We start from the raw sequence: 22,309 nt of genomic DNA on the forward strand, positions 1-22,309 counted from the left end.
AATCACACTCACTGATTAAAGCCGAGGGCACCTCCAGCCTCCATTCGCATTCCCAAGACGGGAGGCTGGACAGAAGGAGGCAGTTAGAACCTACTGCCTGGACCTTTAGTACCAAGAAGCAGAGATGCAGCAAGACAAACACATGTACTTATATTCCAGGAATGAGTTGGGTGGCCAGCTGGACCAGAGCTTGGATCTGGGACAGCCCCAGTGCCACCATGAATTAGGAGCCCAGGAATATCATTAGAACTAGGTTGATGGTGGTGGCTGGGGTGAGAGGGAGGCAGGAAGAAGTGATCACAAAAGTTCCGGACAGGATGGGAGGCTTGGTTAATGAAAGGGGAGGTGGGGAGGGGGCAAGGTAGAAAAGAGGGAGAGAGAGGAGGAATAAGAGGCAATTTCTCACTCGAAATTCCTAGACACAGGAGGAGCTCTAATACAAAGAAAGATCAAATAATATCAGCAATCAGAACTTGAATTCCCTCCAGGTGAATTGTGTAATGCGCATAGAAAGAAGGCCTCATAATTAAGTGGAACTTCCTTAGGGAGTGATCAGTGTACGTAAAAGACATGGAACCCAAACCAGTTAATCTGGGCATCTAATGGCTGCGCTGTGGAGGCGTTTGGTGCAGAACCATAACTAAATGCAGATAGATATGCATATGACTATGTGATATATATATAGCTATGTTATGTATATAATACAATTTTGTATATAATTAGATTATATAATTAAATTGTATTTTAATTATCTATTCACGTATAATCATATATTCATATATAATATAATTATTAAATAATATATAATAAATTATATATCATATAATCAAAGTATATACAATAGAATAATAGATTATATAACTTAATTATACATTCATATATAATTATATATATTCATACATAATTAAATTATATGTTTACATATAATTAAAAATTTAAAAATCTTTGTCACCTATTAGGGCAGATGTCAATAGTTGTTAGCAAAGGAGAATATTATTCTACAAGTTCAGTGATCATATGACTCAAAAAGACATTCAGGTTCCTAGAGGCTGAGAGGCTCGGTGATTTAACAATATTTTAAAACATCAGAGGTCCCAGCATGAGACCAGAGTATCTTAGAGTATAAGTACCACCACAGCCTAAGGCAATAGGCCCACGGGGTTCAGCCTGATGCTGTTTCCTCGAGCCCTCCTAGGGAAATTGCATTATAGGGATCAGTTTGGACTCTGCAACATTAAGGGGCTGTGAAATACTCCTTATGCTTCTGGAGAGCCACCCGGTGGTACTAGAGAACAGTCCACAGAGTTGTGCCCTTGCTGGACACTCTGTGCACTTCCTTTCATGCTGCTTCCCTCCCAGATTCGGATCTCACTTCCCATTTCACCTCCACTTCCGACTCTCATTGTGGCCGATTCTGTTTGCTGTTGCAGCTGTCATGTTACTCAGACGCCCCCGAGCTCATGCTTTCAGTTACAACCCCTCTTTCAAGATCTTAGATCCCAGGGTCTGGCTGGGAAAGGTATTACGGGGACACCATCTGAGATGTCCTTCTAAGCCATTGTCCATAACACTGTCCTTTGACTTTCTTATACCTGGAGGTGGCTCCCACCTCCCCAGAGACCCTTCTCAGTGTTAGATAGGATAAAATGTCCCTCTCCTTTATGAGAGCCTTAATCTAGGCATAAGAGGGCCTGCTTGTCCATCCCAGAGTATCTTTGGTAGAATCCTCCAACAGAGCTAGGAATTCTCACGAATATAGGTAGCCTCCACCCCTAGTCGGACTCCATATCCTAGGGTTCAAATGGTGGATGCAAAGATCCATTATATAGAAGAGTGTGTATAGCAGTTTTCTACCTTCAGTAAGCGCAGAGCAAGGAAGAAAGGGTCTAATTTGCAGGAAAAAGAATTCTAGTTAGACTTTAAGTAACGATTTCCTGCTATTGAAGATTACTAATCTTTGAAAGACCAGTGAGGGATTTTTTAAAAAGTCAATAGACTGGGCGCCTGGGTGACTCAGTCGTTAAGTGTCTGCCTTCGGCTCAGGTCATGATCCCAGGGTCCTGGGATCGAGTCCCACATCGGGCTCCCTGCTCAGCGGGAAGCCTGCTTCTCCCTCGCCCACTCCCCCTGCTTGTGTTCCTGCTCTTGCTTTCTCTGTCTCTGTCAAATAAATAAATAAAATCTTAAAAAAATAAAATAAAAATAAAAAAGTCAATAGACTTATCATATGCCGGATAGTCTTCTAGGGGCCAGGGATACAGAAATGTCTAAGAAACAGTCTTAGTGGCCTCATTGCTGTGGTTGGGTGACGGTTCATCTAACGCAGGGTATCCCAACATCCTCCTATTGACATTTGGGGCCAGATAATTCTTTGTGGTTGGAGGTTATTCTGTACATTTCACGATGTTAAGCAGCATCTCTGGCTTCTACCCATCAGATGCCAGTAGGAGGCCCTCCCCCAGTTGTGACAAAAATTGACATTGCCACATGTCCCCTGGAGAGGGGTTGGGGGCACAGCTGCCTGAGTCTGAGAATCACTCATCTAAGAATGTATTAAGATCCGTGAACCCTGATTTGTTTTTGAGCTGGTGTTAGGGGAGAAATAATTATCTTCATGATGCTTTTGCATTGAACGGATCCATTGGGCGGCTAAAAGAAAAATGGGGAGGATGCAGTAGCCTGGTGCGATCCCAGAATCTTACTTCTGGTGGGCAGGCTTTAGTTTGCCACTACAATAAGGTAATGGCACAAGGATGGGAGTCACAAGCCTGTAGTGATCAGTCGCATCCAGTGTAGCGTTAAGGCCCAAGGAGGCAAGCCGTGAAAACAAGTCCTAACTGGCATCAAATAAAAGGTTTTTAACCACATGGAGCAAATCATTCTCTGGGCTGTGCCAGGAAGGAATCTGGAAGGGACACAATTATGGAGATTACAACTAGAGAGATGATTAGAGACTTGGGGAATTCTTTTTTCAAGGACTTGCTAAGGAAATGGGACTGTAATTAGAAAAGGAAGTAGAATGAAGGCTTTTTTTTCCCCCCCTCTCTTTTGGGTCAACTAAAAAGCTTCAGTAAATATATAACCTACGAAACTTCCAAATCAGTGGGAAAATGTGCTAACTTCAAAAATCACTAATGAATACATCCTAAAGCAAAGTACTGCATTTGAAAATCAGTCTCTCTCTTACCTGTCAAGTCCAGAGCTTCAGGAGTTTGAGGTATATCCTGGAATAGCAGCTGACAAGCTATTGAAATGAAAATTCTGAATAAAATTAGGACAGCCCATTAGCCCAAATGGGGGAACATGGTAAAAGATTTCATGGATTTGTGAGTTGTGATTTTTTCTTTTGTCATTGATATTCTTACTTGAGAAGTAGAGAAAGTAATTTTTGCATTTTTGGGTGTGGGGGATAAAAACCCAAACTGAGATCTGAGGTTTTTATAGTTTGGCAAATTTCAAAGATATGAAAGCAGAATTTTTGGCACTCGGGGATTGAGAGGCAAATGACATCATATGGCTTAAGGGAAATAGAGAGCTAAAAACGTACATTTGGAAAATTTCAGAAGCTGGCTGCCACTGAAATAATTTTGAATTTTTTTCCAGTAAATTTAGTTGTCACAAAAGGCGCTCGATTGACAGCCCCGCAGAGGAAAACGTGCGAGTCCGGGAGATGCCATGTCAGCTCCTGCCCGTGCCTGGGCTGGATGGCCTGTGGTTCCCTTGTCAGAGCTGGCCTTTTGGGGGCCACTCCCCGCATTGGTGACACACTGGGGGTGAGTTATATGATTCAGCTGCGGTCTGGTAGGCTTGTGGGGAGGAAGGAGAGCCAGTTTCCACTCTCCAGTCTCAGTTTTTTGAGCCCCGTGTCATCCCAAATTATTACTGGGGTGATTTGGGGGATTATTCATTTTGAAGCTCAACGTAGTCTTCCCAAAGCTTCTGCGTTACATTTCATTTCCTGAAAGGGAAGCCAGGGACATGAGATCTTCAGTAAGTGGCAGGTGAGTTTAAAATATGGAGGACAAGGATGGTGAGAATGGATGAAGGGAAAAATATTTTCCAATAAAACCATGATTGAGGATTGACCCGACCGCGTCCCTCATCCTTGAGTGGGGGAGGGGAAGTCGGTTGTGGGAAAGGAGGTGTTTCTGGGCTTATGATGGATTGAGGTTGGGAGACCTAAGGTAACAGGACTTTTTTCTGTCTTCTCTTTTCTTTTTTCTCCCCAAGCTTGTTAATTCTCAGCAACCAACCTAGAGTTTATGGCTTTGCAGAGAGATGGTAAATGAGACGTTATGTAAAAACACCCTTAGATGAGAAAAAAATATTAAAATGGAATAAAAATAAAACGATGAAGAAAGGACAGAAAGAGCACTTTGTGCTTCAAATACACACCTGCAAAGGGGAAAACGAATCGAAGGCATGAGACAGTTAGGGTCAGTGGTGAGGTCTGATCCCTGTTGTAATGTTATTGTGTTCGACCTTCTAAGCCCAGCTCTGAGAGCTCTTCAGATTAACTTTGGTGTTGATCCTCATGTTGGAGAAACAGGACTGGGCCGTGTGGTGTGCTCCTCATTATGGTCATGTCCAGTGAATTTCCTACTTGTTTCCAAATCTTGATTTAAAACACTTGATTTCTCTCCCTCGTTGTCTACCTCGGCTCTGGATTTCCCACAGGATTACTGAACGTGCTGGTGTTTGCCATGACTACATCCGGAAATATGTCAAACTTTCACCCCCGAAATCATCTCAGACTGCTGCTTTCTGATTACGGGCTCCTCTTTGTGCCTCCCCTCCTCTCCCCTCCCCTCCCCTCCCTTCCCTTCCTCCCTCCTCACTTGGGAGAACAGAAAAGGTGTGAGCCATGGAGTCTGTCAGCTCTCTCTTTGCTTTCTTCTCCCCCCCGACAGCCTGAACTTTTAGGGATGAATTCCACCTACCCCTTGCTCTCTGGTTTACCTACTTGGCTTTTTATTTTTTTATTTTTCCCTTCCTTACCTTCACTTTTTTGCAGGCTAACCTGGGCACGTGTGGACTCTTGATCCTAACTCCTTTTGTTTCCCCCAAGTCTCTGCTACATGAATTATTCCCTCTTTTTCTTAAATCTTCGATTGCTCTTTCTCTACACTGGCTTCTACCCCCTCTGGCTACAAAAATACTTAGATCTCCTTCATCTTAGGAGAAAAACCTCTCCTACAAAAACTTCTGTGTCTCCCTCAACTATTATCCTTTTCAAACTCCCTTTAAAACAAACCCCTCTATTTCTTGACCTACACCTGTCTCATCAACACGATTTGATTTGATTCTGCCCCTGCCCCATTCCTGCTCCAGACTTTTCCATAGACATTGTCAACAGTGATCAGTCTCTAATTGACAAATCAAATCAGGTCATCAGCTTTCATCTTCCTTTCACCTGATTTCCCTGCAGCTTGATACCAGTACTTACTTTTCCTCTTTGAAACTCTTTCCTCCTGATTTTGCTCCCGTGTCTTTGAAACATATTCATTTTATCTTCACTGGCTCCTTTGCCTTTATCCTCTCCTTAAACGTTGACTCTCCCTTTGGTACCATCTTCTCTCTTCATTCTACAAGCTCTCACTGGGCAGTTTTATTTACTCCTGTTTTCAACCATGTCTTCCCCATGGATGACTTTAAAATCATACCTCCAGTACTTAACCTCATGCGTGAACTCCCCTCTAGTACTTCCAGTTGTCTTCTGATATTTCAAATTCAAGCCATCAAAAAGTGAACTCATTATCTCCAGAATCTGGTGTGGCACTTGGCATGCAATAGTCGCAATAGTCTTGCTGAAGCAGAGAAGAGTTTCCAGCAGGTCAGAAGATAGTTTCCAAGCTGGTCACTTCTTCATTCTTCCTTTTCCCCTGGAGAATTCAAAACCAGGCAGATGCAAACCAATGATTCCCATCCTGACTTATCTTCTGAACCCTTATCAATTCTGTAATTACAAGAAAGCAGAATACGATATAATGACTTCAAACTCTGGTATGAACAGATGTGTTGGCCAGCTTTGCAGTGGGACCAGAAGGCCTTGAACAGCCTGACTTTGGGGCTAGTACAGAATTAGTAGATGCTTCGGTGTTATCTCTGTGTGCCCTGATCTATTCGTGCTACTTCCCTTGCATATCCTGGAAATTCTAGCTCTGGAATTCTGCATCAAGTCTCAGCTCTGTTATTCTCTTGGTACAGCATGTATTTTTCATGTCGTTTTAGTCCAAATTCATTTTGCCTTCTGGTCGAGACTGATAATTCAGACTTCACCCAAGATACTGGGAAACAGAGAGGGACACGGTCAGCAGGTGGTACCACTGATCTCATCAGATGGATGGTTGCTCTGAATGCCTGTTTCGTGAAACCCAGAGAACAGAATAGTAAGAAAGTATTTGGGGGTAAAAGCCATGGGGGCTCCCCCGATTTCCCTTAAAGATCACATCTTAAGCTGTTACCTATTTATAATAAAAGTTAGCACTAGCAATGTTTAGTTGGGGCCACTTGAAGCACTCCATACATTCTTTGGGGGTACCTAAAAAAAAAAGACCCAAAGTCTTGGGCCAGTAAAGAGAAAAATCAAGAATAGGAGGCATTTGGTGACACAAAGACAAATAAACCCCATTGCACTGTTCTTAGGGTCAGCAAAACTACCCCAAGATTTCTGACCCCTTTTTTGCTATGGTGGTCTAATAATGATGAAAATTTACATGGATCAAGTTACATCAGGATCTCAGGTTTTGAATTGGAAGCCAGTATTCACCTATGGGAAGTTCACCTATGGAGGGAGATGGATGTTGGAGTCATTGTAGGAATGCAGAGATCTTTTTGTCTCCCAGGCAGAAAGGCAATGCAAGCAAGGATAAAATATACAATGATGGGTGATATAATTCTTTTCTCTCTTTAGTATTTTTATCTGGACCCCAATTTGAAGGTGTGTTTAAGGAGCTCTATGGAAAGCAGACGTCTGGCATAGGGGACTCCTGCTGCTCCATAGGGGCTGAGCAGAGAGGTGGAGGAGAGGAGGGAAGACAGTGCGGATGTAGGAGGGAGGCGTGGCTTTCCTCACAGCTAGAAGACACTTCCTAATGGGACACACGGAGCCTTATTTAATTCTCCTGTGGTGTTTCAGTCTGGATGCTTTCAGATCTTTTGAACTCGATGCTTTTATCTTCTACTGACTCAGTCGATGCAGATGAGAAAGTCTTGTGAGGGAGTAATGTCACCAGAAAACTGTGTCCTCAGCTTTTATTGTTCTAATTGTATCCATTCTGGAAGGCATTGGAATTGACACAGCCCAATCAATAATGACCACTTTTAAGTGAGGAACTGTTCACGGAGACACTGCTGCAGTATTCGAGATTTATAGGTATTTTCTCATTCAATTAAGAAAATGGAGACCATTCAACCTCTGCTGGTCAGAGAGCTGGAATTCCTGTAACAAACTTTTGCCCAACTACATTTGGCTGCAGAATTCCCCTGTAAGAGAAAATTTGGGCCGTGTCCCCTGACTTGATGCCCAGTGTTTTACATATTCAAGGGAATTGTGTGGAACAGAGCAGCGTGTCCTTGAACTTTATTGGGAAGAAGCCCTCCTGATCCAAGTTCTCCTTCTTACAAGTTTGCTTACAAGGCAAACAGTTGCCCATTGATGATGGTCCTTAACAGCTCGTAGCTTTTTCTACAACCATGGGGGGATGATCACCAAAGCTATGTCATCCCTTACGCAGCTTAAATGCGTGATGCATATTTAGAAAAAAATTGGATTCCTGGATTTGGGTATTTGGTATAAACACTTCCAACCTATTGTGGGCAGAGGAGCCTCCAATTGCAGATATGGCACTGGACCAGACATGGAGACACTGACAGCTGGAGGGTAGGACAACTCAGATACCCAAAGCTCAAAGGTAGTAATAATTTAAACAAGTAAATCCTATTAAGGTATAGTATATACACAATAAAGTGCACAAATAATAAGGGTGTAACTCAATAAAATCCCCCCTACACACATATCCAAATCAAGTTAGAGAATACTGCTAGCGTTCCAGAAAGCTTAATCCTGCATTTTCCTAGTAAATACCCCCCCCCAAAACTTACCATTATTTTGACTCTTATCCCATAGATTACTTTTGGTCAATTTGAATTCTTTTGTGTTTCGCTTTATGCTCAACATTATATTGGTGAGATTCACCATGATGCTGTTGGAAGCATAAATTTATTCCTTTTTAGTGTTACTTACTAGTCCATTATATGAATATAACTAAAGCATATTTACCCATTCTACTGCTGATGGTCATTTGAAATGTTTCCCAGTCTTAGCTCTTATGAGAAAAACTGCTATGAATATTCTTATTCCAGTCTTGTACACTGCCAAAAAGTTTTCCAAAGTGGATGTAGTAATTAATATGTCCGCCAGCAATGGAGGAGAGATCCAGATGTTCTACGTTTTTACCAGTACTTAGTATTTTCAGTTGTTGAAAATTTTAGCCATCCTGGTGAGCATGTAGTGATATCTCATTGTGGTTTTATTTTGCATTTTCCTGATGAATATACCATCTTGCATTGACCATCATTTCTTGTGCTAAATGGTCATTTGGATGGCTCATTTACCAAGTATCTGTCCAAGTGTTTTGTTCATTTTGAAAAACTGGCTTGCTTGCATTTTCCTTATGGATATAGTAATGCCGTGTATATTCTTAGAGTTCTTTGTCTAATGTATATTGTAAATATCTTATCATGGACTGCCAGTTGTTTCAAAAGTGCTGTCTTTCCAGGATTCTCTCTTGCTGATACTGATGGTTATACCTAATTCCAACCTTCTAGTACTGAAGTCCAAAGAAGCAAGGAGAACCAAGGGGGAACTGGAGATCCCCATATCAAGTGTTATCCAGTGGGAAGGTGCATTTTCTGCACAACCATCCCTAAACTCCCACACCTCATGTTCCTTCATGTCTCGTGAAGCCTTGTACTCATGTCTGTTAGCACCCACATTATACTGCAGTCTCTTGACAAGACTGTGAGCTCCTCGAGGACAGGAATACGTCTTCTCATCTGTGTATCCCCAACAACCAAGTCAGGGCCTGGCTATGTTCCGCTTTGTCATTGCTCAAAAAGTATGTATTAAGGAAATGGATGAATGCGATGATTTTAAGCATAGAAGCGACATGACAAGATCTGCATTTTAAGTAGATAATCCTGGCAGCAGTTTGGAGAGACAGGATGGAGGTCTCAAATATTAAGTGGCAATTTTAGATCACACCAGTTTAGAAGGCAAAGCCAGAGAAAATATGCTGAACAACAACAGAAAAGGTCTGCATGTGTTTTTCTTCTACAGCCAAGGGATGCACAATCAACCCCAAGGCAATGATGATGTCAAATTTTGTTAGAGAATTTACTGAATCTGACTCGGTGATAGATGACAATACAAGACAACAAGAAAGATATGTCACAAAGCCCACATGACAAATGTCAATTGAACAGTGCAGACAGTTAAGTGCTAGGAGTTCAGAGGAGCTAGTTACTACCATGAGCTACACTGATCAGGATTTTACTAGTAAGATTTTTTTCCTTAATACTAAGATATTAGCTGACATGCTTTTTTTTATGATGATGATAAATATTATTACAAACCCGAAACTAGGATGAGTTGAATGAGAAAATACAAAAGATGAAACTTGATGTTTCTACTATCTCTCAGCCTCAGAATCAGCCTGAGAAGGGAGGAGTCAGTGGAAGTTTCTAGAGCCGCAGTGATCAGCACTGCTGAACTCAGAACAGCAGTGGCTGTGGGGGCCACTGTCAACTGCAGGCTCTTGAACGTGGGTGCTCACCCCCTCTTTACTGTGGACCCTGCCTCTGCACTCATGCTCTACTTTTCCAGCCAAAAAATCCACAAGACCCCAATGAAGCTGACTGTGCACTTTCTGGGGCTTTTATAGATAGGGGAATATAATACTTAGAAATCCTCATGTTACATTTTTAATTTAAAATTGACGCAGCCATCAAAAAAAAATGAAATCTTGCCATTTGCAATGACGTGGATGGAACTAGAGGATATTATGCTAAGTGAGATAAGTCATTCAGAGAAAGATAATTATCATATGATCTCACTGATACGTGGAATTTAAGAAACAAGACAGAGGATCATATGGGAAGAGAGGAAAAAATGAAACAAGACAAAACCAGAGAAGGAGACAAACCATATGAGACTCTTAATCTCAGGAAACAAACTGAGGGTTGCTGGAGGGGAGAGAGGTGGGGGGATGGGGTGGCTGGGTGATGGGCATTGGGAAGGGTATATGTTGTGGTGAGTGCTGTGTGTTGTGTAAGACTGATGAATCACAGACCTGTACCCCTGAAACAAATAATACATTATACGTTAATTTATATGTTAATAATTTTTAAAAAAAGAGTTGACGACACTCGGAAAAAAAAACAACTCTGAACATAACGTCCTCAAGATTCATCCATGTTGGAGCATGTGGCAGAATTTCCTTTATGAGGTTGAATAATATTCTATTGTCTGTATATACCACATTTTGTTTAGCCATTCAGAAAGCTGAATTTTATTGTCCCTACTTCTCCAAAGTGAAAGTGAATATTTTCATACCTTTTAACATATTGTCAGAAGAAATAAAGTGGGAGGGAAGGGCACTAAAATTTACTGAGAAACTACTATGTAGCCAGAGCTGGGCAGTATTCTTTACACAGTATAGCCATTTGTGCCTCACACCAGCCTTGTGAAGTGGGCGTGTTCACACCAGGATTCAGCCAAAAAGAGGTGGAGTGATTTGTACTCAAGCTTATGAGACTACAAAGGTTATTCATTGTTCACTATTTTGCTGTTCATGGAGGCAAAGCCCAGAGGAAGCTGACACTGCAGCTTTGAAATGTATAGAGTTTATCTTTGGTTATTCCTCATACTTTTACCATCTTTCCACTTTCAACACCCTTCCCCACCCCCAGATAATCTGTCATCTAGGTCAGCCTGGTTCTAGCTTTAAGAGGAATCATTTTCTTATATTGAAAAAGCACATAACTGAGTAAGGAAAACCATAATTATTTCAACAGATGCATGAAATAGATGCTGAAAGCATTTTAATTCTTCACATTCATTATTTAAGAAAAAAAGAACTTAAACACTTAACAAGCTGAATGGCAAGGTCTGGGTCCCTTGACCCTGGATTCTTCATCCATAAAATGAGAACGAGATCTCTCCAAGTCTTGGATTTCCCTTGTCTCTTGCTATTCAACCCAATGCTTGATTTTTTAAATTACATTGCCATTTGTTCCCGTTATGCTTTGCAATCCTGGAAGGTACTTCAGTAATGGGAATGCTGGATCATAGAGAAGAAAGATTGTGTTTGGGTGCTGGGAGTTTGCACTATAGACTCACTGTAGAAATGTCAACACTTGAACTCGGTTCTTTACTAACTGAACAACTAAGCCATGGGGATATTGCTGACTGATAGACTAATTCACTCTTGATGGGTGAGTCTCATCAAGTCCCATCCTACCGTCTTGCCCTGCTCTACAGTTTTTGTTAAATACTTGGATGAGAGGTCTACTAGCTAAATGATCAAGTTTGTAGATGACATGAAGCTAGAAAGGATAATCAAATTAGGAGTCCAAAGTATTTTTATAAGATGGAAGCATGATCTGAATTTAAGAATATTAAATAGATGTTGGAGCCAGCATTTAGATCCCAAAAGCCAACTAACTGCTCAAGCAGAGATACGGTAGCAGTGAATTAGTCAGGACTCCTGGAGTTACAAGGGGCACAAACTTAACTTTCCTGGACAGCACAGAGGGAAGTTTTTGGCTCTTATAAGAAAACCATGTGGGCTTGGAACTTGAGTGCTGTTAGGACTTTTTCAAGTTGCCTTATTTCTGATTCTCCTTGTGAATTTTTTGTTTTCTCTATGAGGAAGGAACTCTGGCCTTGAACAGCTCTCAGTCTCACATGTTTCTAGTTTAGTCAATAGGAATAAAATAATTCTCCTGCCTCAGTTAAATAAATTCTTCTGAAGGATTCTAATTTGCCTGTACCACTCCAGGCCAAATGCTGTAGCCAGGTAGGGGAATGTATAAAAAGCAGTCACTTGCCATGTGAATCATATGGCGAGACATTTTTTTCCAGCAAGAGAGGTGTTGTTAGATGAAGGATCCAAAACAAGAAAGACTAGGGGATTTTGTTGACTATAAAGATGATAGGAGTTGATGACAATATGGGGTTGTCAGAAAAGCTGGAAGTTTGCCATGATGGAACTAAGGTATCCAGAGCGAGGTCATGATGGGTATCTGTTTTTCACTCTTCAGGTCATTCCTGCTGGTCGTTCCGGTTGAAAAGGAAAATTGGCAAATTAGAATGTATCCCATAGGAGAGTTCCCAGAAAGGCAAAGAAACACAAAGTTTTATTATGTGCACAAAATTAAGGATCAGGGCTATTGAACCCGGAGAAGAGGATGTCTGTGGAGACATGATGAATGTCAGTCACATATTTGAGGAGATGTCCTGTGGAAATAGGACTGAACGTGCCCTGTGCTACCCTAGGGAGGCAGTCTGGTACCAGCACCACCTGGGACCTGCAAGCCTTGCTATGCAGTGGAAAGAGCATAGTCCTTAGAGACAGGTAGACTAGGCCACTCATTAGAAGTGTCATGTTTGGTGCCATGATTAAAGCGTCTCATGGGAACATATGAGTGTATGAGTGTCCCATAACATGTGTTAAAGACTCTGGGATGTAATGACTCTAACGCTATGAATACAGTGCCTGACATGTACGGGTGGCTTCATTCACAGTAGCATTAGTATTAATAGACTTTGCATAAACATAAGGAAGGAATTTTCCTTTGGGTGATCCAACAGCAAATGGGAGCCCACACAGGTAGTGAGCTTGCTGTCCCTGCAGGTGTTAAAACCACGTGGTGGAGCACACTCAAACACCTCGTCTGGGTATTGGACTGGGTGGCTTCCAGGGTCCTTTCTGATTTAGAAAGTCAGTGATTCTGGATCCTTATCCATTTCTTAACTCCTTAAATTATTTTTCAAATTCATATTCATAATTTATCTGTTTTCAAAAATCTAACAAGTAACAGTTTCAGCGATAATTATTGCATTTCTATATTTATAGATAACTGGCACATATGGAGGTGGAATAGCACAATTTGATATTTTCTCATGTGCCAGATTTTTTTAATAAATATAGAAAATCCTATAGTTATGAAAAACTATTTGTTAAAATTAAACATATATGCAACTGGGCATCTGTTATGATGTACCAGCTCCCTTGAGAACTGGGTTTCCTGTTGCCGTTGAAAGGAACCCAATATTAGCCCAGAGTTCAAGGGCCCTATGTGTCAGATGGCTCAAATAAAAACTGAAAAAACCTTACTAGTTCTCACATGTATGGCACTTCTGTTCATTCTGGTTAAAATTTAATTTTCTATCTATAAAAATAAAAAATATCCCCTCCCCGAAAAAAGCTATAGTATATAGGTATATATATATATATATATATATTTTTTTTTTTTTTTTCCCTCAATGATAAGGATTCCAAGTAGACTATATGGTACAGTGAAAAGATGAGATTTTTAGAGCCAACTAGATTTGGGTAGAAGTTTCTGGCTCTCTTTCTTTCTACCTGTGTGATCTTGGGCAAATTGTTTAATATTCTTGGCCCACCAGTAAAAGGAAGAGAGTAACACCTACCTCTAAGTATGTTGCTAAGGGTAAAATAATACCAACAGTGTCTTGCCTGCAATAGACATTTAAAAAATATTGATTCCCTCCTTGATATGTGTGAGTTTATGCATTTTGGAAATGACAATAGGGATTGTATTGATGTTGACGATAGTTTTTAAAGTAGTATCTACCATTTGTTGAGTGCTTCTTTCGCGCTGGGTACTAGATTAAACGTTTAAAATACAGATCTGTTTAATTCTATCAGCAGCTCCATGAGATGCATGGCATTTTACAAGAGATGAAACTGTTAGAGAAGTTAGCTTCTTAAAGGTCCTAAAGCTTACAAGTGGCAGAATGGGATCTCACAGCTGGTTCTAGAGCCTGATTTTTAACTCTTACTCTATACTGCTTGGCTAAAATTCTAGAAGAATCTTTAAAAGAATCAGAGTAACGTTAACAGTGTTTTATATGTTTCTGCCACTTTTATGCCTTGTTTATCATATAAAACCAAACTTCTGTATTTATCATTCTTATACTATTAATTGGCATGGTGAAATATTCCAGGCACTATGATCTAGACAAAATTATGGATGAGTGAGCTCTATCCCTTGTCTCCCTTCATTTGGGAAATTTCCCTTTGGGTCTGTCATGCCCTCCACCTCCACAAACAGTCAGGTCCAGCTGCTTCCATTCACACTGGCGTGCTTGGGGTACAGGAGCCTCACCCCCCGGTGGGCTCAGCAGAGTGCCTGGTACTTACTGCCCGATGACTGCCTGTGGTCCCTGAGAGCTTCCAGAGATGCTCAGAACACCTGTTCTTTCAGTTTAGAGGGACACAGCTCTTAGCTTTCACTGAATGTCAATGTTTAATTTGCTAGTTTCCAATTAAGGCTTATTTCTGAGAATTCAAATCTCCTTTCAGATAAGTTAAACTACTGGTGGTGAGGGAGTTGCTTGACCTTGAGTTATTTTCTTTTTCTTTTTGGAGGAGAGTTGACAAAGGGGCTGAAAGATGAGATTGAACACGCTCTGGAAAAAACAGGGTGAGTTTACAAGCATAAATATACAGATCAAGGAGCAAGTAAATATGTCCGAGACTGGTGGTATCACCTCCAGAACAGAAACCATCCATAACTTTTTTTTTAAAGATTTTATTTATTTATTCATGAGAGAGAGAGAGAGAGAGAGGCAGAGGGAGAAGCAGGCTCCCCACTGAGCAGGGAGCCCGATGCGGGACTTGATCCCAGGACTCTGGGATCATGACCTGAGCCGAAGGCAGATGCTCAACCATCTGAGCCACCCAGGTGCCCTAAACCATCCATAACTTTTTGATGATTATGTCTAGCACCCAACAAATTTCATGCTCTGTGTTTTAAGTGGTATTCTATATTAAACTTTTTGATAGTTAACAAGTTCTCAACAAATTTTAGGCAGGGGTAATATAAAAAATTTAGAGATTCAATGAAGGGGAGTAAGTCGGAGGGGGAAACGAACCATGAGAAACGATGGACTCTGAAAAACAAACTGAGGGTTCTAGAGGGGAGGCGGTGGGGGGATGGGTTAGCCTGGTGATGGGTATTAAGGAGGGCACATTCTGCATGGAGCACTGGGTGTTATGCACAAACAATGAATCATGGAACCCTACATCAAAAACTAATGATGTAATGTATGGTGATTAACATACCAATAAAAAAATTAAAAAAATTTAGAGATTCAAGAATGTCAAGAATCTAATATATCCTTTAAGATTTTATTTATTTATCTGAGGGAGAGAGAAAGTATGAGCAGGGGGAGCAGCAGGCTCTGTGCTAAGCTGGGAGCCTGACGCAGGGCTCGATCTCGGGACCCTGGGATCATGACCTGAGCCAAAAGCAGAGGCTTAACCAACTGAGCCACCCAGGTGTCCCAAGAATCTAATATTTTGTTTAAAATACAACTGTACCTCTTTAATTTTTTAATTTGCTAAGGGTTTTCCTTGTATCCAGAAAAAAGATGCTGCTCTTAGGTTTAATGAACTCTTGTCTTTAAGTTCACACAGAAAGTCCTTGAGGAGCGCCACTTGGCATTTTTCCCCAAATTGTAGACCACTTGGAAGAGAACAAGGAAACTCCTATGCAAAAGAATGTATGATTTGACCATCATCTAGGGCAGTGGTTCTCAAATCACCTGAAAGTCTTGTTGAAGTAGACGGCTGGGCCTCGCAGAGTCTCAGATATAGTAGGTCTGTTGCGGGGTCTGAGAATTTGCATTTCTAACAAACTACCAGGTGATGACACTTGCAGTCTAAGGATCCTCTTATAAAAAGCACTGATCTAGAGCCGTGCTCTCTAACAGATACAGAAAGTGAGAAACATAGGTCATTTTAAATGTTCCAGTACCCTCATAAAAAAGTAAAAGGAACAGGTGAAAAATTGGTAGAAATATATTTTATTTAACCTAAAATAGAGAAAATATTATCATTTCAGCATACAGTCAGTATAAAAATTATTAATGATATATTTTACATTCTTATTTTCGCATTAAGTTTTCCAAATCTGTTGCTGCCTTTATGCTTACAGCACATTTGATTTCAGACTAGCCCCAGTGCAAGTGTTCAATAGCCACAGGTAGTTATTGGCTACTATATTGGAAAGTGAAGAGTGAATATTCTGATAAATTACATTGCAAGAAACAGCTCAAAGAGGTTAACAGTGATTCTCAACACTGGTTGCATATCAGAAGCACTTGGAGGAACTTTAAAAATATACCAATGCCTCAGGCCCATCTCCAGAAAAATCTCATTTAGTTGGTCTGGGGTCAAAGGTAGGCACCAGTATTTTTAAAAAATCTCCCCCAAGTGATTCTAATGTGCAGCCAGTTCAAGAGTTCCTGGGACAGATGGAAGTGCAACTGAAGGTGGGATTGACCTATACATGTAGGATCCACCTACATATGTTTTCTTGGTGCTATGGTCTGAGTGTACCCCCTCTAAATTCACGTGTTGAAATCCTAACCCCGAAAGATGGTGGTATTAGGGGAGGGGACTTTTGGAGGTGCTTAGGTCATGAGGGTGGAGCCTCATGAATGGAATTGGTGTTCTTATAAAAGAGGCTTTAGAGAGCTCTGTCCCAATTCCACCATGTGAGGACACAGCGAGAGGTCGGCGCTTTGCAGCCCTGGAGAGATGGAGAGGGCTTTCCCCAGAACTCCGCCATGCTGGTATCATGATCGTGGACATCAGCCTCGAGAACTGTGAGGAAGAAATGTTTGTTTTTGTAAGGCACCTGGATTATGGTACTTTGTTATAGCAGCCTGAATGGACTAAGTCACTTGGCAAAGGGAAAAGAAACTAATATGGATACCAATACATCTGAGGCATTTTCCAAAAGATTGTTTCATTTACTTCATATAATCCTGCAGAACAGGTCTTACTGCTATTTTGCAGAAGATGTAGTGGAAATGTGGCAAAATAAAGTTGGTTAGCCAATTTCAGTTGTACTGAATCAAGAGCAGATCCTAAGTGGCAGCTGAAGTGACAAATTCTAAGACCTGCTCTTCCTATGGTACCTTCTTGCCTGTCTTGTCTTATTTACTGATAATGTGGTGTCCCTTCAAGCTGGAACTGCGGGTCCACTCTTCCTTTTCTACTTGTTTAACTGAATACAATTCCTCACTTTTAAAGAAAACTAAAACCAAGTTTCATTAATAATAAGAAAATACAGTCAATGGTTCCTTTCCACAGAGGATCTAGATAATTTTCCAAATATTTTGGGTGGGGGTGGGGGCAGCAGGGGAGTCATCAAAACAAGATGATTAAACACAGGCCATTTCCTCTCACTTTTCTGTCTTAAAGGGAACTTCCTCTGGGTCATCCTTTATATTTGATTCTCCGATTTGAAAGAGATGTCCATTTGATGTCTGAGAAACTTTTCTAGCTCTGACTTACATACGTTAAGGTTTTTTTTTCTTAGAACTTGCTAGCCACCCGTTGGCGGGAACATAGGATCATCACCAGCAAGGCGTGACCATGGGTTCTGATGGCCTGAGGCAGGGGGGCTGGCACCCAGGTACAGCTCTGGCACTCAGGAGCAGGCAGCTGTGCTCCACACTCTCACACAGACTTACTATGAGCTCTCCTGAAGTGAAATGTGCGAGTAAAGGTCTTTTGTGTTTTTCTATCATATGAAATTTAGTACATTTAGTATGTGATTTGAATCTCAGGCCTGAAGTGACTTAAGCCCTTATGTATTTCTATTCACTCTATTCTCGCTAGTTTTACGGGTAGGAGACGTCCATTTAACACGCTAGTTTTACGTGTAGGAGACGTCTATTCAACACTGAGAAATACAATTACTTTCCAGTGTTTTACTTATAGTGTCTCTCCTGGCCCATTTCTCATGTACTTCAAAATCATCAAACAAAACAAAATAGGAATTTGGGTCTCTCACTGATCTCAGTTGTCCTCAATTTCTCCTTTAACATTAATAGTATAAGTAGATCTACCTAACTAAACCAATTATCTTTTATTCTTGCTATAGAGGCCATAAGTATGACCTTGGAATCCCACTGCTGAGAACCTTATTTCTGAAATACAGTTGACCCTTGAACAACACAGGTTTGAACTGCGTGGGTCCACTTATATGTGGATTATCTTCCATAAATTCAGTACAGTACACTAAATGTATTTTCTCTTCCTTATGGTTTTCTTAGTAACATTTTTCTTTTCTTTAGCTTACTTCATTGTAATATATAATATAATATATAATACATATAACAAAAATATGTATGAATTTACTGTTTATGTTATCAGTAATGCTTCTGGGCAACAGTAGGCTATCCATAGTTAAGTTTTGGAGAGTCAAAAGTTATCCATGGGTTTTAGACTGTGGTGGTGGGGGGGCTCAGCACTCCTAAACCCCATGTTGTTCAAGGGTCAATGGTACTTTTTTGCAAACTTCTATTTTTGAGTGCCTGGATCTAAAAAAACTCCAGTAAACCCTGTTCAAATCCATGTCATGAGCTCCTGAAATTTGGTGACTACTCGTTCAAATAAAGACATTTATCCATCCTTTATTAACTTATTAGCAACTCGTCTTCATTATGAATATGAGGACATGACAGAGAGGTAGGAATTTTGAATGACCCTAGTATAAATGTTTGGCCAATTGATACTAAGTTCAAGTCAACAAAAAAAATAGAAGACTGCTGATTATGGGGAAAAGCAGGAAATAAGGTTGGATAGCTACGTTTGGTTGAATCAGGTAAGCTCAGAATCAGGAAAAATAATTTGCTCCCCAAATTTTGTTCTAGAGGAGAAAAAGTCTTATAAATGTTCTCATCAGGTGGGTTATGGAACTGAATTTGAGTATGTGCCAAGGGCTGCTTGGTGGTGGTGGCAGCGATGTTGGTAGGGAGAAGGCACTTTAATTGCCCTCAGCATGATTTTGTCTCACCCCCAAGGCACCCCAAATATTAGGTGAAAACAGGGTACTTGCTGCCCAAGTCCCCTAGGTTCCTTCTGGCCAGATTAGATTGCCTCCCTATATAATAGGATGCTTGCCCTCAGTCCTCTCTGATTCATACAGCTGAGGCCTCAAAAGCTGAGGACTCGGTCAAGTATCTCCCACTCTAAAGCTACGCTCAAGCCCTCCTACTGCATGCCAGGATCCTGTTAGCCTTGGCCATTCACCTCCAGTCTTTACAAAGGGGTGTGTTGTGAGGACAGAGGTCAGTGTGCTGTACTCCTAGCAGTGAGGGGGACATGTTTCTCCTTCATCAAAGCCAACTAAAGGAGGGAGCTTCCAGAGAAACGAGCAGGCAGTGTGCTATGTCTTCTGGAGTCTGAGGAACACAGACACTTTGTAAAGGTGCATACTAACTAGAGCTGGCAGAGAAAGGGATGCCTGAGTTCCCAGCAAGAGGCACAACCCCCAGGCAGGGCAGGGGGCCTGTCTCCAGGCAAGGCAAGGGCCCAACAGAGGGAAGTCAACCTGGAGTCCAAAAGCCTTCCTGCCCAGGAAGGCCACCTGAAGGGGCCATTTGACCCCAAGGAAAGATGGAAATTCCATTCAGGACCAGGGAGGAGTGAGCGCAGGGAGGTTATTTGAAAGGAATGTAATAGAAAATACAAAGTTGGTTTCTGTTAGCATCCTACTGAAGGAAACTTCAATAAAATATTATACAAAATGTAATTTCAAGTCATCCCCAAATACAGATACAATAAAAGTAAAGGCATGGTTAAATTTTGTAGATCCCCTGGCTTTACCAAGTCAACTGTCTCTAAGGAATTTTGGAGCTATCACACTAATTGTACTGGACCAGGAAGATCCATTCAGCAGTGGCATGAGGGACAGGTCAAAGGAGGGAGACAAGAAAATGCCCTCCTCTCTCTTGGCCTTTCCCTTTCCTTGTCCCACCATCAGATGTCCTTGCACAGAGCTCCCATAATAAGCCCCGGCCTGCTCCATTGCTGCACTTATCTGATTTTATGACTTATCTTTTGAACTACCCCCCAGGGATTCCTATTCCTGTTTATCTTCAGAGCACCTAGGACAGCTCCTGGCCCACGGTCTCTGTTTTAGAAACGCTTGTCATGAGAGTGAATGAGTCTCAGTTCTGTCATGAGCTCTGGGGCCTTGAAGGCTGGGGCCTTCTCTGGACAATTTACTTTATTTGGGCCGTAGTCTCTGTACAACGGTTGGTCTCCATTCCTAAGATTCCTCCACACCAAAAATCTCTGATGTAGTAAGTATAAGAAAAGAAGACTCAAATAACAGAAAGAATCATGCCAGTGGTTGAGAGAACATGGTTGAACCAACAGACAGAACTACTTCCAGTTAGGAGTGGTAGTTGGGACACCGAGAATTTTTATGAAACATGTTTATCTAAGATAAAGGGACAATATGCTACTAAAGACCATTCTGTATGTCAGGTTTAAGTTGGAATATTGGGGGCTATCTTTACATAAGTGATAGAAGGTTAATAGTGAAGTTGATTGAGAGAAAACAAAACAAAGTAGTAAAGTCAGAGTTGCAGGCAACCTGAGTTGGTGGGTGGAAAAGGGAAGAACCTTCCCCCCCAAAAAGGAAAGGGCTAACAAGGGCAGAGGAGATTTTGGGAAGCACTGTCCCTGGGAACCTAAAGAAAAAAATAATTTAAGAGATGTTTTGCAGAAACCAAACATTTTGGTATTTACAGTTCAAGGTAAGAAGTTGAGGTGGAATTTGGATGGCTTTACAAACTCCTTGCCAGTCCTCATGGATCAGCGTGACCTCTTTTACCACCATTGTCCCACAAAGAGCTGTCAACATATGTCTTTTTTTAAAAAAAACATTTGCTGTAATGTTATATACCCACAGAACAGAAAGTTCCAAATTGAACTGGAAGAGAGTATTATACTTTATAATATCATATAAATTATACTAATTTTATACTAAAACATATTCACACTTTTGCAGTTGTGGGGACCAAAAAAAAAACATGCTAATTATTTCAGGTAGAATTTCAATGGATTATTCTTGGAGCAGGTCAAAAAGGAGGTAAAGGGGTTAAGAAATTACTACCCACACCCAAAGATACCTTCATTCTCTCTCTAAACATCTGTATGATGCCATGGGGTCATGTAGACAAGACTAAATCTAGTGCTTTAAAGAAGAAACAAGAATTGTTTTCATTAGCAACCAGCACGTGGATGTGCTGCAACAAGACCTTGGAATATAATCAGAAATTCAAACAACTTCAAGACCAACAAGTGAACACTTATAATTCGCTGAACCATATGAACTAGCACAGGGGAGGGCATGGCCAAAAATCTGGGGAAGGAAAGCTAGTATGGGGAAGGAATCCGGTAAAATCAGCCTCAAAGGCACTCTTTGGATATTATAGAATTTGTGACAATTTTTTTTTTTCAGACGGAGTGTTAATTTGCCTCTAGGTGATGTCCACAAACTTTGCAGGAACCAACAGAAGAGCCAATCAGGAACATTCTCCACTTTTTCTCTTCCTTATCTTCTGAAAGGGACAAAGTATCTCCATGGAACCCTCGAGGCAGAGAGAGAAAAAACGGTCTATATTATAAAAACCTCTTTTGTATATATTATGAACCGCCATATCAGGAAATCCATGAACAAATTGAAAATTGCTCAGAAGGCTCAGAGTGTGAGAAAGCTGTACTGTATCAAAGAAAGCGTCCAGAGGACACATTTTCAAAAGGGAAAATTGCCAGCAAAGAGCACTGTGGACAATCAACATGAAAACAGGGGCTGATATAATCACAGCTAAAGGAACAAATGTTAAGCATTCTCCCTTCAGCTCAGCTGGCCTATTATACCTCTGAATACCCAGGCTTACAATGCCTCCCCTCCCTGCCTCCAATTCCAGAAGTGTCAGACAGGAGACACAGTGCCAGCAAAAAAAAAAAACTTCCACCGATCTCTTGTTAGCTAACTGCGGTGTTTTGTTCCGTGGTTACATGTCTGCACAGGCCGTCATTGTGTCAGTCATAATTACCACCTGTTCGCCTGCTCCCTTCAGGTTCCAGGACCTCGGCGGCATGAAGCACCCAGCGGCAGGAAGCAGTGTTGATTGCCCAGGAGCAGTGACTGTCAGGCTCTGGGTTTCAGAGTGTAATTGCTGCCTGCG

The sequence above is a fragment of the Eumetopias jubatus genome, unplaced genomic scaffold, assembly GCF_037043125.1.
Source record: "Eumetopias jubatus isolate StellerSeaLion01/CBP00866 unplaced genomic scaffold, mEumJub1_p1.0 scaffold_6, whole genome shotgun sequence".
NCBI lineage: Eukaryota > Metazoa > Chordata > Mammalia > Carnivora > Otariidae > Eumetopias > Eumetopias jubatus.